General features: G+C 27.5%; 1 protein-coding gene across 3 annotated transcripts in view; it reads left to right on the top strand.

The window, feature by feature from the left end:
• The window catches only part of LOC111676789 (teneurin-a), a 311,200-nt gene that overhangs the window by 141,670 nt on the left and 150,504 nt on the right, over positions 1 to 19,026 (top strand). The window lies entirely within an intron of this gene.

The following is a 19,026-nucleotide window of genomic DNA, read 5'->3' as shown; positions in this document are numbered from 1 at the left end:
ACCATTGAATGACAGACAACAAATACACACTTGGCCCAAAACCGAATCCAGTCAAAACCAAAGCAATACTACAAAACTGACAATCAAGAACAACAGAAATATGTAGAGTTTTATAAGAAACAAATGAAAGGACAAAATCGTTAATGTTAACAACACACGAATACAACAGCAGTAACAACAATATTACACTTTTAAGCCAAAAACACAGCAGCCATTGTTAGGGCAGATACCAAAAAAAAACCGACACAAAAACAATCAATGTTATTTATTAGTAACGAATAACAAAACAACAAGAACAACAACAATAAGAACATTGGCACGACCAAAACTCAACAAACAAAAAAATCTGCATTCAATTTGCTTATCAACAACAATAAGAAGAACAACAGCAGCATTAAAAAGACACACATAGAGCTTTTAATATAAAGATCCTTAAAGGTTTTGAATATTGTAAAAGAATGCAGTCTTTTTTTAATGGTAGTTTCAGAGTTTTAAATATTGTTAAAAGCTCTTTTAATTTATTCATATAGCTTATATAAAAGCTCCCCACAACCAATGTTGAGCTTAATTTCATTATTACCATAAAATCTTTAAAGCTTTTATCACATTATATAAAAATCTCACTTTTTACGTGCCTAAGATTTTTAAAGCTTTTAATATAATTAAGCTTAAAGCTTTTTCTGGAATCAAACATTAAATATTAAAAATAAACTTCAAACTCTGTTTTATTTAATAGTATTTAAAATTTAGATATTTTCAATAATATAAAGCTTTAATCTAATTTAACTACTACAAAACTTTTTTTCATACACTTATGTACATATGTGTATGGAGCTTTTTAAATTTTCAGTCTTGAAGTTTCTATTTAGTATTGTTTTAGAAAATTAAAAGTTTTCTACAACTTAAAGTTAATATTAGATTTTTTTATTTTAATTAGAAGAGCTTTAAAATTGAAAGCTTTTTTCTTTGACAACTTTTTCTACAAACTTTTCGATAGTATTGTCTTTTGAAGTAACTAAAATAAAAAATATATTCTAATAAAGATTAGATTTTATAATCAAGAATGAAAGCTTTTCTCTAAGTTTAATCGTAAACGTGATAAACATCAGATGGAAGAGTTGAAAATGGGGTTTTAAATAGATATATACAACATATAAACTGGAGTACCTCTAAATATAAATGTTTCTTAAGCTTTTTTGAAATAAATTAAAAGCTTCTTTCTCAAACAATCTTCAGTAAAATATCCCTATTGAAGCTTTTTTAGTTACTTGTTATTTTCGCAATCAAATACCTTTAAAGCACTGCTGTCAACATTATTATTGATTATATGAGTATTTTGGGACACAGGGACAAACGTATCGTTACAAGAAATCAATGACAAAATGTCATTAGTATTAACAACTTTGCTACGAACACAGCAAAACAAAGTAATTTTTCTCTGCTGAGTATGTAAGAATATGCATAAAAAATACACAAAAAAAAACAATGTTAGGCAAATGAGCTTAAGCTTGAAAGTGTCTCAAAGCATAACCAAACGGGGGTATGAGTAAAACATTATGACTGTAGTATATGTGGGGGGTAAAATTTATTTTTTTTGTTTAATGTGGACGATATACACAACACAAGACTTCAGCTAAATGAGTTGAGAGTTAAAAGCTTTATGTGTTAATGTCTCCTTCGAATGATGATGACGTTGGTGATAATAATAACAACAACAGTCGAGCAGCAGCAATAGCAATATAATGATGATGACGATGACATACTTGAAATACAAAATATGTTTATATGGAGGGAAAAACATTCATACAAATACACATTCATATGTGTATACATATGTTTATGTTTGTCTGTTTGTATTGGCTTGCATATTTGTACAACATTGTATATGAATGTGAGTCTTCATATGCGTGAGTGGTATGGCCTTTTATCACTGCATACTAAATTATAACCAATAAAGCACTTTAATTGGCTTTTTTTCATTTGTTGTTTTTATATTCCTTTTTTTTCATACTCTCTCTTCTATATTGCTCAATATATACAACAAACTGTGTTATGGCCTTCATCCACTTGTGAGACTTAAGTAAATAAAAAGCTTTATATATATTTTTTTGAAGCTTAATACCTCTCTTTTTTATTTATTTTCAAGTTGATAAAGGTAAATCTTATTTTCACATTAAAATAACACACAAGGCCTGGTCCATCAACAGCAGCAGCATGACTCAGTTAAATTTTCTGCTAAATATATTTTAAGACTTTGTGGAGAATAACTACTTAAGACAAATAAAGACTTTAAATTTATTTTTTATTTTCTTTTTATTCGTAGCCCCAATGCCGTGCTATAAATTATAGTCACATTAAAAATGATTTATATATAACTTTTTATACTTGCTGAGATAAAAAAAGTCGAAAATTAAAACAACATTTATAATTTGCCTGAATTTGACTTATGTGAAAAATTTTATTAAATGTTAAAAAATTGCAAGAATATATTTGAACTGGTTAATGACTCGTAAATTTTAATGTTGCTGAAATTAAAGTCAACCGTTATTAATGTTAAAATTTTTAAGAAACAGATTAACTTTTACATGTGTAAAGTTTAATTAGCCGGGTTAAGTAAGTTGAAATTTATTTTTAAGACTGGCAGTAGAGTCTCAGTACCCCGAGCTATCGTAAAATTACATTTAAACATTTTTGGCTTTTTACTTAATTAAATATTCTTATTTACAGACTCGTATATTGTCTTGTATTGAGTCTAGACTACAACATGGTCTGACAAAAAGTAACCTGTTCTATAGCCATAGTCATGGCTACATCCTTGACTACAGACTTGTATATAGTCTGGTAATGAGTCTGGACTACAACATGGTCTGACTACTACCTGTTCTATAGCCAAAGTTATGACTATATACTCGACAAATATGATGACTATAATACTGTGTATTTTATACTAAAATTTTTGACTATTGATTTGATTGTAGCAAATCTACAAATAATCCAATGTCCTGATAACAATATTAACCAAGACCTAGTTATAGTCTGAAGTATTATATAATCCTAACTGAAGTAATATATGTATAATCCTAAATGTACAAAAATTTCATATATAGTGCGCTCTATATCTTTGTCTATAGTTTCGTTATAGTATCGTCTATGAACTGCACACTTGGCTACAGTCTCGTCCATTGTTTGGTCTATAGTATAGTCTGTAGTTTGTATTATAGTTTAGACTATAGTGTCGACTATACTACCTCGTCTATGGACTAGAAACTTGACTTAAGTCTCGTCAGACTACAGAGTTTACTTAATATATTTTGGAGATTTGTTTTATCCATAGTCTGGATTATACTCTTTACAATCTGGTCTAAAATTGTATCCATAGTCTGATCCTAAATATATACAGAATACAAAATCCAAGTTTTCGCCTTTAAATTTTGTTTTATTCAATTTAAAGCATTCACCGCCTAAAATCATCCAACAACCTTTTCCCTTTAAACAAATCCATCACTTCTTAAAAAACAAATCATTAAGCTTAACACACTTTTCAACAAATATCCTATTTTGTCACAATAAAAACAACAGCAACAATAATATTAACGCAAAATCCTAAAAAAAAACAAAATCTTAAACCCGAATTTATGAGCCCACATACACTCATAAAAATAACCATATAAAAAATGTTGTTAAAAGCATAAGGCCATAATGTAAGTGTTGTTGCATGTTGCTATAAACTGGTGGCCCATAATTGAATATTTCTCAATCCAAAACAAAGTAACCAACCAACCATGCAACCAGTACATAAAACTTTGAAATGTTTATAAGTCAAAATATGATTTCTTTTCCTCTCATACTCTAAGATAAACATGAAACATTTATACAATTTTTGTGTGTAATTTGTGTAAAAGAAATTTTCTTTCGTTCTTTTTGTTGCTGACATTTATTTTTATGGTTGTTACATGAAGTAATCAAACATGTATGCAATTGTTAATGTATATATTATAGTCTACTTTTTTTGCCTCTAACTTTTTACTAAGACTCAAAGAGTTTTGTGTTGTATTTTTTTTTATTGTACATATTTATAAATAATGTAATTCTTAATTTTTGTTGTTATTTGAGTTGGTTTTGTTTTGGGGTAATGTTTTGTACAAAATTACAGCGTAAATAAACCAGCAAAATTGCACACATCTACATGCATACTTAAGTCCTGTTAAATGTTTAATACTTGACATTTGTACATATGTATGTAAAAGATAGAAAAATAAGTGTGTGTGCGTTCGCATGTGAGTGTGTCAAGTTTTGAAAAAGGAAAAACATTACTGAGTTTATGTGCTAATACAAGTGTCGCATAAACAGTGGGTTTCAAAGTTGAAAATGTCTTCATAAAATTAAAGTATATGCTTTAATGCTAAAAAAAAATGCAAGGGAATATAAGAAAATTTTGTTTATAAAAAAACTAATACTTTTTTACTACTTCTGTTTTTGTTATTAATGACCACTGTTCTTTCTTATGTGTTAAGTTACTTTTTCCAATTGTTTATATTTTCTACAAAAAAAGTACTTGATTATTTGGGCGTGTTACAATTATTTAACATTAGCTTACCAGAACAGCAACAAACTACAAAATATTGTCAAGTATTTATACATTTTTTTGCGATTTTTTTTTTTTATTTAGAGATTTTTTTATATTTTCCTGCTTCTCTGTTTGCTTTTAATTCAACATCTTTCTTGGTCTCTTAGAATTATTTCATTATATTTATTATTTGTTTTTGTTTATAAATATGTGTGAGAAAATATATGTGACATTTTCTTAATGGCTGCTCTAGTAAGTTTGTAGGTTTCGCATTTTATATATTTTTTTTGTATCTGGAACAAATAAGGAGAGCTCAGTATAGAGTGTAATAAAAATGAAAGTTTTTCCTAACTAACACAATAGTTTTGAATGTAGTCTTGACTATAGTTTTATATATAGTTTTGACTATACTCTTAGGTATAGTTTTTACTACAGTCTTTTTTTATAGTTTTTAGTATAGTGTCTATAGTCTTTACTATAGTTTTATTACAGTCTTAACTATAGTAATGACTGTAGTCATAACTATAGTCACAACTGTAGTCTTAACTATAGTCTTGACTGTAGCCTTGGCTATAGTCTTGACTATAGTCTTAACTATAGTCTTAACTATAGTCTTGACTATAGTCTTGACTATAGTCTTAACTATAGTCTTGACTATAGTCTTAACTATAGTCTTGACTATAGTCTTAACTATAGTCTTGACTATAGTCTTAACTATAGTCTTGACTAAAGTCTTAACTATAGTCTTGTCTATAGTCTTAACTATAGTCTTCACTATAGTCTTGACTATAGTCTTGACTATAGTCTTAATTATAGTCTTGACTATAGTCTTGACTATAGTCTTAACTATAGTCTTAACTATAGTCTTGACTATAGTCTTAACTATAGTCTTGACTATAGTCTTGACTATAGTCTTAACTATAGTCTTGACTATAGTCTTGACTATAGTCTTGACTACAGTCATGATTATTGTCTTGACTACAGTCATGACTATTGTCTTGACTACAGTCTTGACTATAGTCTTAACTATAGTCAAGACTACAGTTGTGACTATAGTCTTAACTATAGTCTTAACTATAGTCTTGACTATAGTCTTAACTATAGTCTTGACTATAGTCTTAACTATAGTCAAGACTACAGTTGTGACTATAGTCTTAACTATAGTCTTAACTATAGTCTTGACTATAGTCTTGACTATAGTCTTGACTATAGTCTTAACTATAGTCTTGGCTATAGTCTTAACTATAGTCTTGACTATAGTCTTAACTATAGTCTTGACTATAGTCTTAACTATAGTCTTGACTACAGTCTTGACTATAGTCTTAACTATAGTCAAGACTACAGTTGTGACTATAGTCTTAACTATAGTCAAGACTACAGTTGTGACTATAGTCTTAACTATAGTCTTAACTATAGTCTTGACTATAGTCTTGACTATAGTCTTAACTATAGTCTTGGCTATAGTCTTAACTATAGTCTTGACTGTAGTCTTAACTATAGTATTGACTGTAATGAAAACCATAGACTAGACTATATGCAAGACTATAGTTAAGACTCTAGTCACGGCTAAAAAGACTATAGTCTTGTCTACAGTCTTGCATATAGTCTAGTCTATGGTCTTCATTATAGTCTTTCCTACAGTCTTAGCTATAGTGCAGACTATAGTTTTAACACAGTCTTGATTATAGTCTGGTCTATAGTCTTTAGTATAATCTTGTCTATAATCTCGACTACAGTCTTGTCTGTAGTCTTGACTATAGTCTTGAATAGATTCTTCTCTGTAGTCTTGACTGTTGTTTGTCTATAGTAATGGCTATAGTCTTGTCTACAGTCTTGCATATAGTCTAGTCTATGGTCTTCATTATAGTCTTTCCTACAGTCTTAGCTATAGTGCAGACTATAGTTTTAACACAGTCTTGATTATAGTCTGGTCTATAGTCTTTAGTATAATCTTGTCTATAATCTCGACTACAGTCTTGTCTGTAGTCTTGACTATAGTCTTGAATAGATTCTTCTCTGTAGTCTTGACTGTTGTTTGTCTATAGTATTGGCTATAGTTTTGTTTATAAACTTGACTATAGTCTTGTGTTTAGTATTGAATATAGTCTTGTATATAGTCTTTATGCAAATCTTGTCTTCAGTCTTGAGAATTAACTACACTACTGACTATAGTCTTGACACATTTTTGACTACAGTCTTAACCTGTCTTTTTTCTTAATTGTGGTCAAAGTCGAAAATCATTGCATATTTTCAGCAAATTGTGCGTTTCTGTCTACTATTCGCATCTAGTTTTCGACTAAGTTCCCAATTTAGTTGGATAAAGGCGAGCAACATGCAAGTTTATAACTCCGTATGTACAAGTTCTCAATAAGGTTTAACAAAAGCCATAACCTAACCTAAACTACAACACTGTTTGAAAATTTTAACCTTCATTTTTCGAACGCCTCTAATCCTTAATGCATGCATATGTATACGTACATATATACATTAAAGTTTGTAAGTGTGTTGCTTTTTTAAGAGGATATTGTTAATTAAATTTATTTTTAAAACATTTCAAGGCAACCGTCGTGCAGGCAAAAACCTAAACACAATGCAATACAAAAAAAACTTAGAAATATAATTAAAAAAATCGCTTGTACACATTCGTAGCTGCAATTTTGCAATGTTAAAACAATTTTAGCTAATTTGTATTTGTTTGTAAGTGTATGTGAGTTTTTTAAAATAAGGATAATGAAAAAGTTGAAAAAAAAACAACCGACACACACTTAATTCGCAAAATACGAGTGTTAATGTTTCTAAAAGGAGTGCAATTTTTTGTTTGTTAAACAACTTCTGAATAAAATACTAAAACTAGGTCAAAGAATAAATTTGAAAAAAAGGAACATTTGTACGAGGAATATAAATATGTATTTCTTAATGAAAATTAAAAATTTAAAGCTTTTTTTGAAGCCGTAATTAATACTTTTGTGGAATAATAGTAAAGCATAATGTAGGGGATACAATTAAATTTTATTAAAAATTTACATTAAATTTATAAAATGATAATTTTTTTAATTTTTTCAAATTTTGTACATTTCCTAAGATTTTCTTAAGTTCAACTAAGATCATATGGTACTTTATTTATTTTCCTAAAAAAAATATCTTAAAAACATAAATTTCTGCTAAACTGCTTAATTAAGCCCCTAAATGTATGCAATAATCTTTAAGCTAGTAGTAGGAAAATAAAGAAAAACTACTTTACTTTTAATTTAACCCATTACCATTTAACACAGCTTTTATTTTTCTTAATATACATTATTTTCTTTCTTGTTTTGCATTACACATGTTCTTCTAACGTTGAAACATCTTCTTGACCCATATTCAATTCTCGTTTGTTTTAAAACATATAAATGAATTCATATTGTTAAATATTCAACAGAATATGTGTGTATATTTGAACGTTCAACGAATAATAAAATTGAAAATGAAAGAAAAAAAATACTCTTAATCTTACTACCCATGTAAATTTGAACAAAAATTTATAAGAAAAAAATATACCGAAAAAATTTGCATATTTGTAGGAGCCAAAGCATTCGATTTTTCTATGCGAAATTTAAACCAAGAAAATGACGAAAAAGCGTAGTGGTAGTAGTAGTAGTAGACGATAGTATGGTTTCAAAAGCCAACAACTTTAATCATAAAAATTCTGTTTTTTTTTTTTGGTTCGGAATGGTCGTTACTTGCTTGTTTGCTCGGTTTTATTTTTTCAATTTATTTTATGAAACATTTTTAGGTTTCAGTGGCAGGAAAGTTTGGCATATACCACAGAACCAGCGAAATAAAACAAAAAATATGAATACCAAGTAAAAGGAAGCTGCATAAATAAAACAACAAAAGAAGAAATAGGAAAAAATAATAATAACAAGTAAAACAGGAAACGCGTAACATAAAACACATACACACACAAATATGCACGTAAAAAATAAAACAAAAAATTCTATTTTAAAATTTCGCTTTAAAAGCCGCAAAACTGTAGCAAGGTGTTCTTTATGGACAAAAAAAAGAAGGGCAGAAGGCAGTAGACGACACACCCAAAAATAGAAAATTGTATGGCTTGTTTGCTATTCCTAGAATTTTTACCTAAACAATAAAGTGCTCAAGCGTAAGGGCAATCATAACACATACACTTACTTTCTCTCACATACTTGCAAATTTCGGTTTCGGAAAGCTTTAAGTGTAAAACGGAAAATTTAATAAAACAAAAATTTTGCGCTATTTCGCAAAGTAAAAGCCAACTTTAAGCTAAAACGGCTGTTGTCATTTTAACAAATGAATAAATTTCATATCCTGTTTATGCAAAAAAGCCTTTTCCTTTCTCTTCCCCCTTTTTTCAACACATTTTTACCCATTACCACTTAAACGAATGGGTTGTATAGGGTGTTTATGCTAAGGAGTTAGGATGTGGGTCTAATGCTTGCAAATATTTGTGTCTTGGTTAAATGTAGACATTTTGTATTGCTTTAAACACGTTTTTTGTTTCGTTTTTTTTTTTTTGTTGTAGTAGTCTTTTGGGAAAATGTTTAACTGCCATAATTGCATGACAAATGGTTGTATTATGCTAAATTATATACAATAAAAACCATACTCCCAATACATATATGTATATATATTTGAATATAAATTTGTATATGCTAAAGCTAGACACAAATTCTAAACGCCCTTGTAGTTAGACTTAATACAAAAAAGGATTTGGTTGGTATTTGTTGGCTGTTGTTGTTGAGTACTACATTCTTAAATTTTACCCAAAAAACATTAAATTATTTTAAAGAGTTAAAAAAAATGGTTTGAAATTAAAGTAATTTACTTAAATTTAACATATTTATAAAAGTATTGCATACTTTTAGGTTCAATATTAAACCAAATAAATAGCTTTAAGCAATAGAATAAATAATGTACAGCAAAATTTAAAATGTTTTTCTCTAACTACTTATTTGTTAATATCATTTAAAGAAATAAAATCTAAACGAAATACGTTTTGCGTTCAATACTAGAAACAGTTTAGCATACTTTTGAGAACTAATTATGAAATAAAATAAAAGTGTTGCATATTTTTACGTTATATTTTATAAATAAATGGCCTTAAATAATCCAAAGAGAAATCTAAATCACATTTCTTCTAATTATTAAATGGCAAAAAAATTTTTCTAAAAATATGATCTAAATAAAAACCTTTTTTTATTTAAAAAGTTTAGCATACTTTTAGGACTAGAAATAAAAACAATATCAAATAAAACACTTGACGTTAAAATTAAAATTATTAGTAATATTTTATTAAGTTTAAATTTTATGTATAGCAAAGTCTAAAATGTTTAGCCTATTTTAGAGCCAAGAAATTTTAAAGTTTAATACGAAGTCATGACGAACTTGAAATTTCTTGGCAATGGCTATTTTTAAAAAAGTATTTTTTAATGTAAGGACTATCGGGAATGAATTTCTTTATTTCAGAGGATAGTATTCCATTTTAATATTAATAAAGTAATAGAGTGACTAAAGTTGCGGAGTTCCACCGACATGGCACTATCCTAAGCTCAGTGCACCCAAATGAATGCATCATTAAGTCGTAGATCCCACTAAAACGATTTCTGCGGAAGCCATTATGAGGGCTATCTTTCCATAACTATGAAAAGCTGTACTCTTCTTGGTAATTGGCCTTGCAATAATAACCATTTAGCATGCAGAAAATTTGTCGCCATAGAGTGATATAAATATATGTTGAGAGACTCGCTAGCGTTGAAAATCACTGTTTTATGTTGGATGATAGAGTTCGAAAGAGTATGTTGACACGGTTACTAATCGTTATTCCAACACGGATAGAGTTCATTGCTGTCCGTCATGCTTGAATTATTTAAGATAAAAATTTGGCAAATAGTTGGTCACCTTTAAAAAGTAATTGAAGAAATAGTATGAATCAGTAGGTTTTATTGTTCCTTATCATAAAGGGGCTAACTTTTTTCATCTTAGAACTTTGGAATTACCTTTTCGCATATCAGTTTTGTTTCATCGATTGTTATTACATTTAATTCTTAGTGCTTCTCCTCAGGAAATAACTGTTGTTTTGTACTTGTATAAAATTGTCCCATTTATCTTATGCAATATATCATTTGCGATGAAAATTAGGATTTTTTTTAAATAAAATAATATTTAAAAAGTATTGCTTACTTTGCGGCATTTTGTTAATTTCAAAATAATTGCATACTTTTAAGGTGGAAAATTCTAATAAATAGTACTTTGTCGTATTTAGCCTTTAATACAAAACACTTGCATAATTTTTTTTAAAGGTTAACTTTTACCCTCCTTAAAGTCACCTTCTTCCCATTTCTAATCAGATTTAATGTTTATTTATTTTAACATTTTATTATTATTTTTTTTTCGCTAAAAAAGATTAATTTTCATGCTCTATAATTAAAAGTAATTTTTTGGGCTCTATAATTATACTTATTTGAAACCAGACCAACCAACCAACCCAATGCAACGCACACAAGAATAACTTAAAAAAAAAATATTGCAAAAATTATAGCTGAAAAAAATATATACCCAACATAAGTTTCATTTTACCAAAAGCAAAAATAAACCACCACTATGGGTAATATTTAGCAAACTAGAAAATATTAAAAGTGAAAAAGTGAATAGACAAAAAAAAATTGCATTGCTAATGGCAACTTATAGATTAAATTGTAAAACTAAACTGGCAAAACTCTGAGTATGATGAGATTTAACGTTATGCTTTTGACCACCAGCGGAACACAACCAGAGTGGTGTTTTTTTTGGCATAAAACAAAAGGGGTGGTGGTTTTTTCTTTCAATTCCAATCAGATTTTTTTCGTTTTAATAAAGATCATAAGATAAATAATCATATTGCTAAAGAAATAAACATATTTTTCAAGGAAAAAAACTAAGAACCCCTTAAATAAAATTCTATATACACAGGGTATATTTTCACTTTACAGTCGATCACACGCCTATGATTTGATTATTTATTTTCAAAAAAGAATTTTCTATTTATTTGTGAACAAAGTGTAGAAAAACATGCATTTCATGTTTTGTCATTAACATTTGGTGACAAGCAGCTGGATGTTGCTTTTTTTTTTGCTAATGTTATATTTCAAAGCATAGTTAAAGGGTGTTTTTCCTTTTTTTTCTCTTGCTACAGTTTATAAAATGTTGTTGTTGTTTTTTTCTCTTGTGTTCACGTGCTGTTTATTGTTTTGAAAGCAAAAGAAAATAACCTGCATTTCTACTACATGCTGTGTTTAGAAAATTGATTTTTTATTAAATAAATATAGATGGCAGGAACTTCAATTTATGGCGTTTTTTTTTTTGTGAGATTTAATTTAATTGTTAGTTTTTCGATTTTTTATTATTATTAGCTAAGCCAGTTTAATTGTAGAGATTTTTAAAAAGCAAATAGCGTGCGTTTTTTTCAAACTGCTATTTAATTTTGGGTTTAAAGTATTAAGCATAAACAAGGGGAAGAACATAATAAAATATCGAATTTTTATTAGAATTTAATAAAGGCCTAGAGTAAAAGTAAATAGCTGATTTGGAAGTTTTTGTGGAGGGGGATTAAATTTTCTGTATACAAAGTGTTTCATTTCAATGTGGAATTGTAGTGAAGTGTAATAATAGAGTTAATTATGTTTTTATTTTGAGGATTTAGAAAAATATAAAATTTAAATTGTATAAATACTTCTGTTAGATAGTTGGGTCTGAAAAGCTTTATAATATCATGGAGTTTAATTGGTATTTCTTGAGGATAGAAAGGATATTATGAAAAAATTTTCTAAGGGAACGTTTAATATATTTTATGTAAAAAGCTATTTGATAAAAAATATGAGTAAGTGGTGCAAAAAAGCTTTTTTAAGAAAAAGCCTTAAACTACTTTTCTGAAAAGCTTTAATTTCTAAACAAAACTATTTAGGAATTTTCTAATAAAAATATTAAAGTTCTTGAGAAAGCTTTTCTATTGAATATGAAAAAAGTGCTTTTATAAAAAAACCTTTTTTGAGATAAAATTTTAAATAATTGTAAAGCATTTACATTAATGTAAACTATTTTAAAGAAAGCTTTTCTTTTAAAAGTTCATTGTCTTATGAACTTAATAAACATTAAAAATTTTCTCTTTTTAAAACTATTTTAAAGATTTTTTCTTTTAAAAAATTTTTACTAAAATTTTGTTGTAAACAGTTTTTCCCTCTTAAAGAGCTTTGTAAAAAGCTTTTCCTCTGAACAAAGCCTTAATTATATTCTATTCTCTCTATTTAAAAATCTTTCTAGGTTATTTAATGAAAATAAACTCGTCATAACAATTCCTCTGCACCTTCTTGGATACGAAACTTCTTTGAATTCTTAATTATTAAAAAATATTTTTTTCCTTAAGAAAATTTCCCTTAATATTATTAATATTAATTCTATAACTTTAACAAAGTTTTTACTTTAACTTTTATTTCCCTAAATAAATGCTTTACGATTATTTTCTTTTATCTATTTAATTTAAACAAAATTCTTTAAATTAATTTATTTTAAATAAAAATTCCTTTCATATTTTCCCATAAAAATGAATTTATTCTGAAATAGGGAAATTAATTCAAATTACTTTACCTTTAAAAATAAATTATTATTTTTTTATAAAAAATTTCCCCTAAACAGAGCAGCAACTAATTTAAAGTTTTTATTTTCTATACAGGTTTTCTTTGAAAACTGAAATTAAATGAATGCTTGTTTAAAGACTAATTACCTTAAATAATGGGGAATAATAAGGACGAACAGAAAAAAACTGACCCTAATAATAAGCAAAATGAAAAGTAAAATACATACAACAATTACCAACACTTGTCTGTGGAGTTTTAATTTTTTGTTGTAGCTTTTAGAGGCTGTTTGAAATTTGAAATCAATTTACCTATAGAACAGCAGCATTCAAACACATAAATTACTTTAGAAATTTGTTTAAAAGGACCAAGAAGTTTCTTGTTGGTTCAAAAATAAAGCAGCTTATTAAAAATCTCTAAACGTGTTGTTTAAGTAAAACAAAAAAAAAATTGGAAAATAAATAACTAGACAACAAACAGCACATACACAATGCTACTAAATAAACATACTTATTTTTGCCCAGAGGTTTTAAAAAGAAACTAAAGTATCCTTTTTAGTTATTTAAACAAACTGGTGTTATTGCTTAAAAACTCCAGTATGTGCACGAACTGCCGGGCTACCAAACAATACATTTGTGTATCTTTATATTTGTGGAATAACAAAAAACTTTATCTAACAATTATGCACACGTTAACAACTACCAGGCAACAACATTAAAATGGAAATAATCAAGCAGCCAACCAACCAACCACCCTCTCAAATTCAAATTTAAATCTCAGCAGACCTTTTGAAGAAATACTTCTAAATGTATAGATGGCTGTGTGTATGTTAAGGTAATAAGGTTGTTTGGGCTGCTGCATACTTTTTGGGTTTTTGTTTATTTAGTTTGTTTCCTTTTACACAATGGCTGGCTGGCTAACAAGCAAATACTAAAAAAAACATGTACAAGAAAATATGTAAAATACTTTAGAGCTTTAAATTTATGCGTCCACTTTGAAATGCCATTATCAGTGTTAAGCCACAAATACGCCAAACAAAAAATAACATTTTGTTCAATATTTTGCCACAGAAAAACGAAATGCTACTTATAAATGAAAATATGGCGGTTTTGTGGTTTTCTCTTAGCCAAAAACAGCAAAATGTGTAGCAAAAAGGACTTCAAATGTTTGTACAAACGTTTTTATTTTGGTGGCTTTGGCTTCAGAAAAAAAACATGCAAGTTTTTGTAGTTCGATTTCTTTAAAAGGTTGGGGTTTTTTTTAAGGGAATTTCAAAAATTTATGCAACAAATATTAAAATTGAAATAACAACCAAAACTTTGTTAAATAAGCAAATGTAAACGCTAACAATACTCCAGGGTATTTGGTGGATTTGTGCTTGTTGCTATTGTTGTTTATTTCGACTATAGACAAATTAAATATATTTTCTTTTTTTTCAGTGTTCTATTTTTTTGGCCAATACATTGGCTATGTTCGGTACTATTTACATGTTTTACTCTGTACATACTGTGTTTTGTATTTTGTTGTTATTGTTGTTTGGTATTAACAATAAGACAAATAAAAACCAAAAGTTTTTAACCCATCAAGAATACAATAACGATGATAAAGCTTAATAAATTTGAAAAGAAATTAATTTTGGATTCATTTTGACGAAAAAGCTTTTCTATTAAAGAAAACTTTTACGTGAAAAATTTTTAAACTTTATTTGTGAAAAAAGCTTTTTTATTAAAACAAGCTAAATTTATAAAAACTATTTTTTCTTTATTTAAGAAAAAAAAAAATTTATTCAAAAAACTTTATTTGTGTTCTTTATTTGGCAAATTTATCTCGATTTTTTGCATTTATCCACTGTATAATTATTATTTATATACAAACATTATCACCGACATGGGTTAATTTTCGCTTTAAATTCAAACATTTATTTGCCCACTAGCACCCAACCAAAATATATACCCTCAGTTTATCCAGCAACTATTCTATAGATTTAATTTCAATTTATATTGAAATATATATCGGTGTCTAAAAACACCAAACTTTATAGTAAAGTAAATGTCTTTGCCTCTCCCTTTTTTTTCTCTATAAATTCTCTACGTATTAAGATTGAACAATATGTATGTAAATTTTTTGTAAAAAAATGTTTATTGTATTTCAAAAAGCATTCTTTTTTTATTTCGAAGATTTTGTATAGATTTTTTTATACCAATTCCTTTTTTGGACAATCATTTTGGTTCTTGTTAAACAAAAGCCTATTTTTCTTATAGATTAATTGAAAGTTCATCATCAGCCAGCTTTAATAAAAAACTCGACTTTCTGCTTAATGATTAAATTATGTCCTTGAGACTAAGAACTGAACTAGAACTAGAACTGAACTAGAACTGAACTAGAACTGAACTAGAACTGAACTAGAACTGAACTAGAACTGAACTAGAACTGAACTAGAACTTAACTAGAACTGAACTAGAACTGAACTAGAACTGAACTAGAACTGAAGTAGAACTGAACTAGAACTGAACTAGAACTGAACTAGAACTGAACTAGAACTGAACTAGAACTGAACTAGAACTGAGCTAGAACTCAACTAGAACTGAACTAGAACTGAACTAGAACTGAACTAGAACTGAACTAGAACTGAACTAGAACTGAACTAGAACTGAACTAGAACTGAACTAGAACTGAACTAGAACTGAACTAGAACTGAACTAGAACTGAACTAGAACTGAACTAGAACTGTACTAGAACTGAACTAGAACTGAACTATAACTTAACTAGAACTCCGCTAGAACTGAAATATAAATAAACTAGAATTTAAATAGCAATGAACTAGAACTGAAGATACATCTATGTTGTAAACTGATTGTTCTAAAAATTTCTTAATTTAACAAAAAACTTAACTCCAAAAATGTTGAAAAATTATTATCACATATCAAAGTCAAGAAACAAAAAAAAAACAATGTTAACCACATTAGCTCATAAGGTTTTACATCAATATATAAAGAAAACTATATTAATAAACTGAAAAACAATTTTATTTTAAAAACGTGCTACAACTATTTAGCATATAACCTATATTTATCTACATTATATTTTATTAAAAAAAAACCTTTACCCTTGTTACCCAAAATACAAAATTCCTTTAATACCCATTTAAAGAAAATACAAATTAATTTCTATAAATAAATTCAATTGTCCTTTGAACAAAAACTTTAGCATAACAAACATATGAAGTAAATCTTTTAAAAATCTGTTATCAATGACAATTGACATTAATACATTCAATTTTTATAAAGGGTAGACTTTTCTTTTTATTTGTATATATATTTGCAAAATAACATTTAACCCTTTAAGCCTAAAGGCTTTGCAAAAAGAAAAAACGAAAAACAAAATATATACATATATATAGAAAATGATAGCAACTGACAAATGTCTTTAAAAGAAATTAACGACAAATTTACCCTTTTCAATTGCAAAACTGAAGGGACAAAGGGCAAGTCATTGTTTAAAATGGAAATAACATTAGACATATGCTTGTTAGTTTGTTTTGTTATTTGAATTTTTTTTTTTTAAATATTAAATTTCTAATGATTTAGTTAAATCAGGTCTATCAATATTGGTAACTTTTTTATTAGTAAACTTTCATTACAAAGTAACGTTAATGGGAGAAGTTTAATCTTAAAAATCGAGGTATACTTTTAGGAGGTTACAAAAGTTCTTAGGTTTTATCTTTGTATATTTTCGGAAAGCTAGTTGGGCATAGATTACATCTGTATTATCTTCTTACAAAAATGTTAATTATTTTTATACTTAAAAAAAATATCCTTCGATGTTCCAGTCGACTCAAAAGCACTTTTTGATTTGACGATGTCTGTCCGTCCGATAATTACAACGGATAATATCTCTTGAACTACAAGAGATTTTAAACCAAATGAAATAGTATTTTTATAAGAAAGGAGGTGACAACTTCGATTTGAATAGAGATAGTATCAAAACATTAGTTAGTAATAAAGAAAACTTTGTAATGCTTACAACAATGTTTCATTAAAATTATTACACTTTCCAACATGATGGCAAACAAATTCTCAAATTCCTTTTAATTCAAACAAATCTTCACTACCACTTGCTGTTTTCTTTCAAAATAAACTTTAAAACTACTTCTTTAAAAACTCCCCATCAAAAAAAAAAAAATAACTTATAACAAATTTATGCAGGTAAAAAGATAACAGTCTCATCTTTTATATAAAACTAAAATAAATTTTTGTTGGTTTTGCTTTCAACCGCATGTTTTATATGATTAGTTTTTTTCTTTCCCGTATTTAAGTTTTTTTTTGCATTTTTTGCCCAACCATATGCATCACTTTTTCTTGTAGTTATTTTATGAATGAACATGAGCATACATCGACTATTACCAAAGAAAATTTTACAGATGAATGAGCTGTTTTTTCTTTTCATTCTACACACAAAAAACGCATCCAATTTTTCTTACTACTTGTCGAATCATAAAAAAGAAATTAGATTGTATTACGGGTGTATCAAAGAAGAAAAAAATACGACAAAAAGATTATTTCTTTTTGTGTTGAAAAGATTTTTAAAAAGATAAAAATCTTCAAAAGAAAAAAAACGAACTGTTGATCATTGAGTAAGAACAAAAAAAAATATAAAAGAACTCACACTTTCAGAGACAGACAAAAGGGGATGGCAGTAGAACTTTTTCGAAAGTTTTAAAATTGCAACTATGTGTTACAAGCTTTAACCGAACATTAAGTACTTTTTTAAGTCCTTTCCAAGTACTTTAAGTTATACATATTTTTGCTTGACTAATATGTTCAATTTGAACATAATTTTTGTTATATTTAATTAAACAAAAATTGCTATTTATTATTTAAATATTCATTAACATACCAAAAAGTACCTTTTTCCAAAAAAGGTACTTTTTGTTTTTATCTAATTTATATGCTAGTTGTCAATTAGTCTAATTTAACCTATAAAGTTTTTTTGGTTTAATTATGAAAAAAAATTAATTTATTATTTTACTCATTAGTACTTTCCTGTTTAGCTCATGGTACTAATTTCTACATTTCATCCCTATTTTACCTATTTCTTGCACAAGTACATCATACACTTATATTAAATAATCTCATAATAAACGTGTGCAAGGCTTAAAAACACAAAAAGGATACACACGCACTCTCCTCTCCCTTGAGTTCCCTCTCTCCATACTCTCTCCATCCACAAACTCTCCCGTTCTCTTTTAACCTCTCCTGCATGTGCGTACTTTTTATAATAATAATAAACAGCTGCCAAAGAAATGAAATAAAATAAATAACAAAAGAGTACTTTATGCCTGAATATACTCCGCTTGCTCTTGTTTTGTATCTTGTGGATGGAATAACAAAGTAAATTTATCTGAAACTATATGAAACATTTGTGTAGCGATACAAAGAAAAAATTGCTGCAGCGGCAGCGTTCGGTAGTATTGGTTAAAGCGTTTGTTAGTACGGTTGTCTCAAGTATATACGCTATAATTACGGTATTTTTGTCGGTTTCGTGTTTTTTTCTTTACGAAAAGAAGCGCCTTTCTTTTAAGGCGTTACGGGCGCGAGAGTTCGTTTGTGTGAGTTTTATTGTTTTGAAAGAAATCTATCTTAAAGATTGAACAAAACAACTCAACAGCTTTTGATAGTTGAGATTTTGTGAAGTTTTTTTTTGTTAAAGAATGAAAAAAAATGTTAATGATAATAACAGGTTGAAATAATATTGATATAAAAGTAATAGAAAAAAGTTGATATGAAGATAATTAAAAATATTTAGTAATAAAATACAAAAATATTGAAATAAATT

This window comes from Lucilia cuprina, chromosome 3 (genome assembly GCF_022045245.1).
Source record: "Lucilia cuprina isolate Lc7/37 chromosome 3, ASM2204524v1, whole genome shotgun sequence".
Taxonomy (NCBI): Eukaryota; Metazoa; Arthropoda; class Insecta; order Diptera; family Calliphoridae; genus Lucilia; species Lucilia cuprina.
Note: the sequence above shows the minus strand (reverse complement) of the source record. Positions and strands in the feature narration are given on the sequence as shown.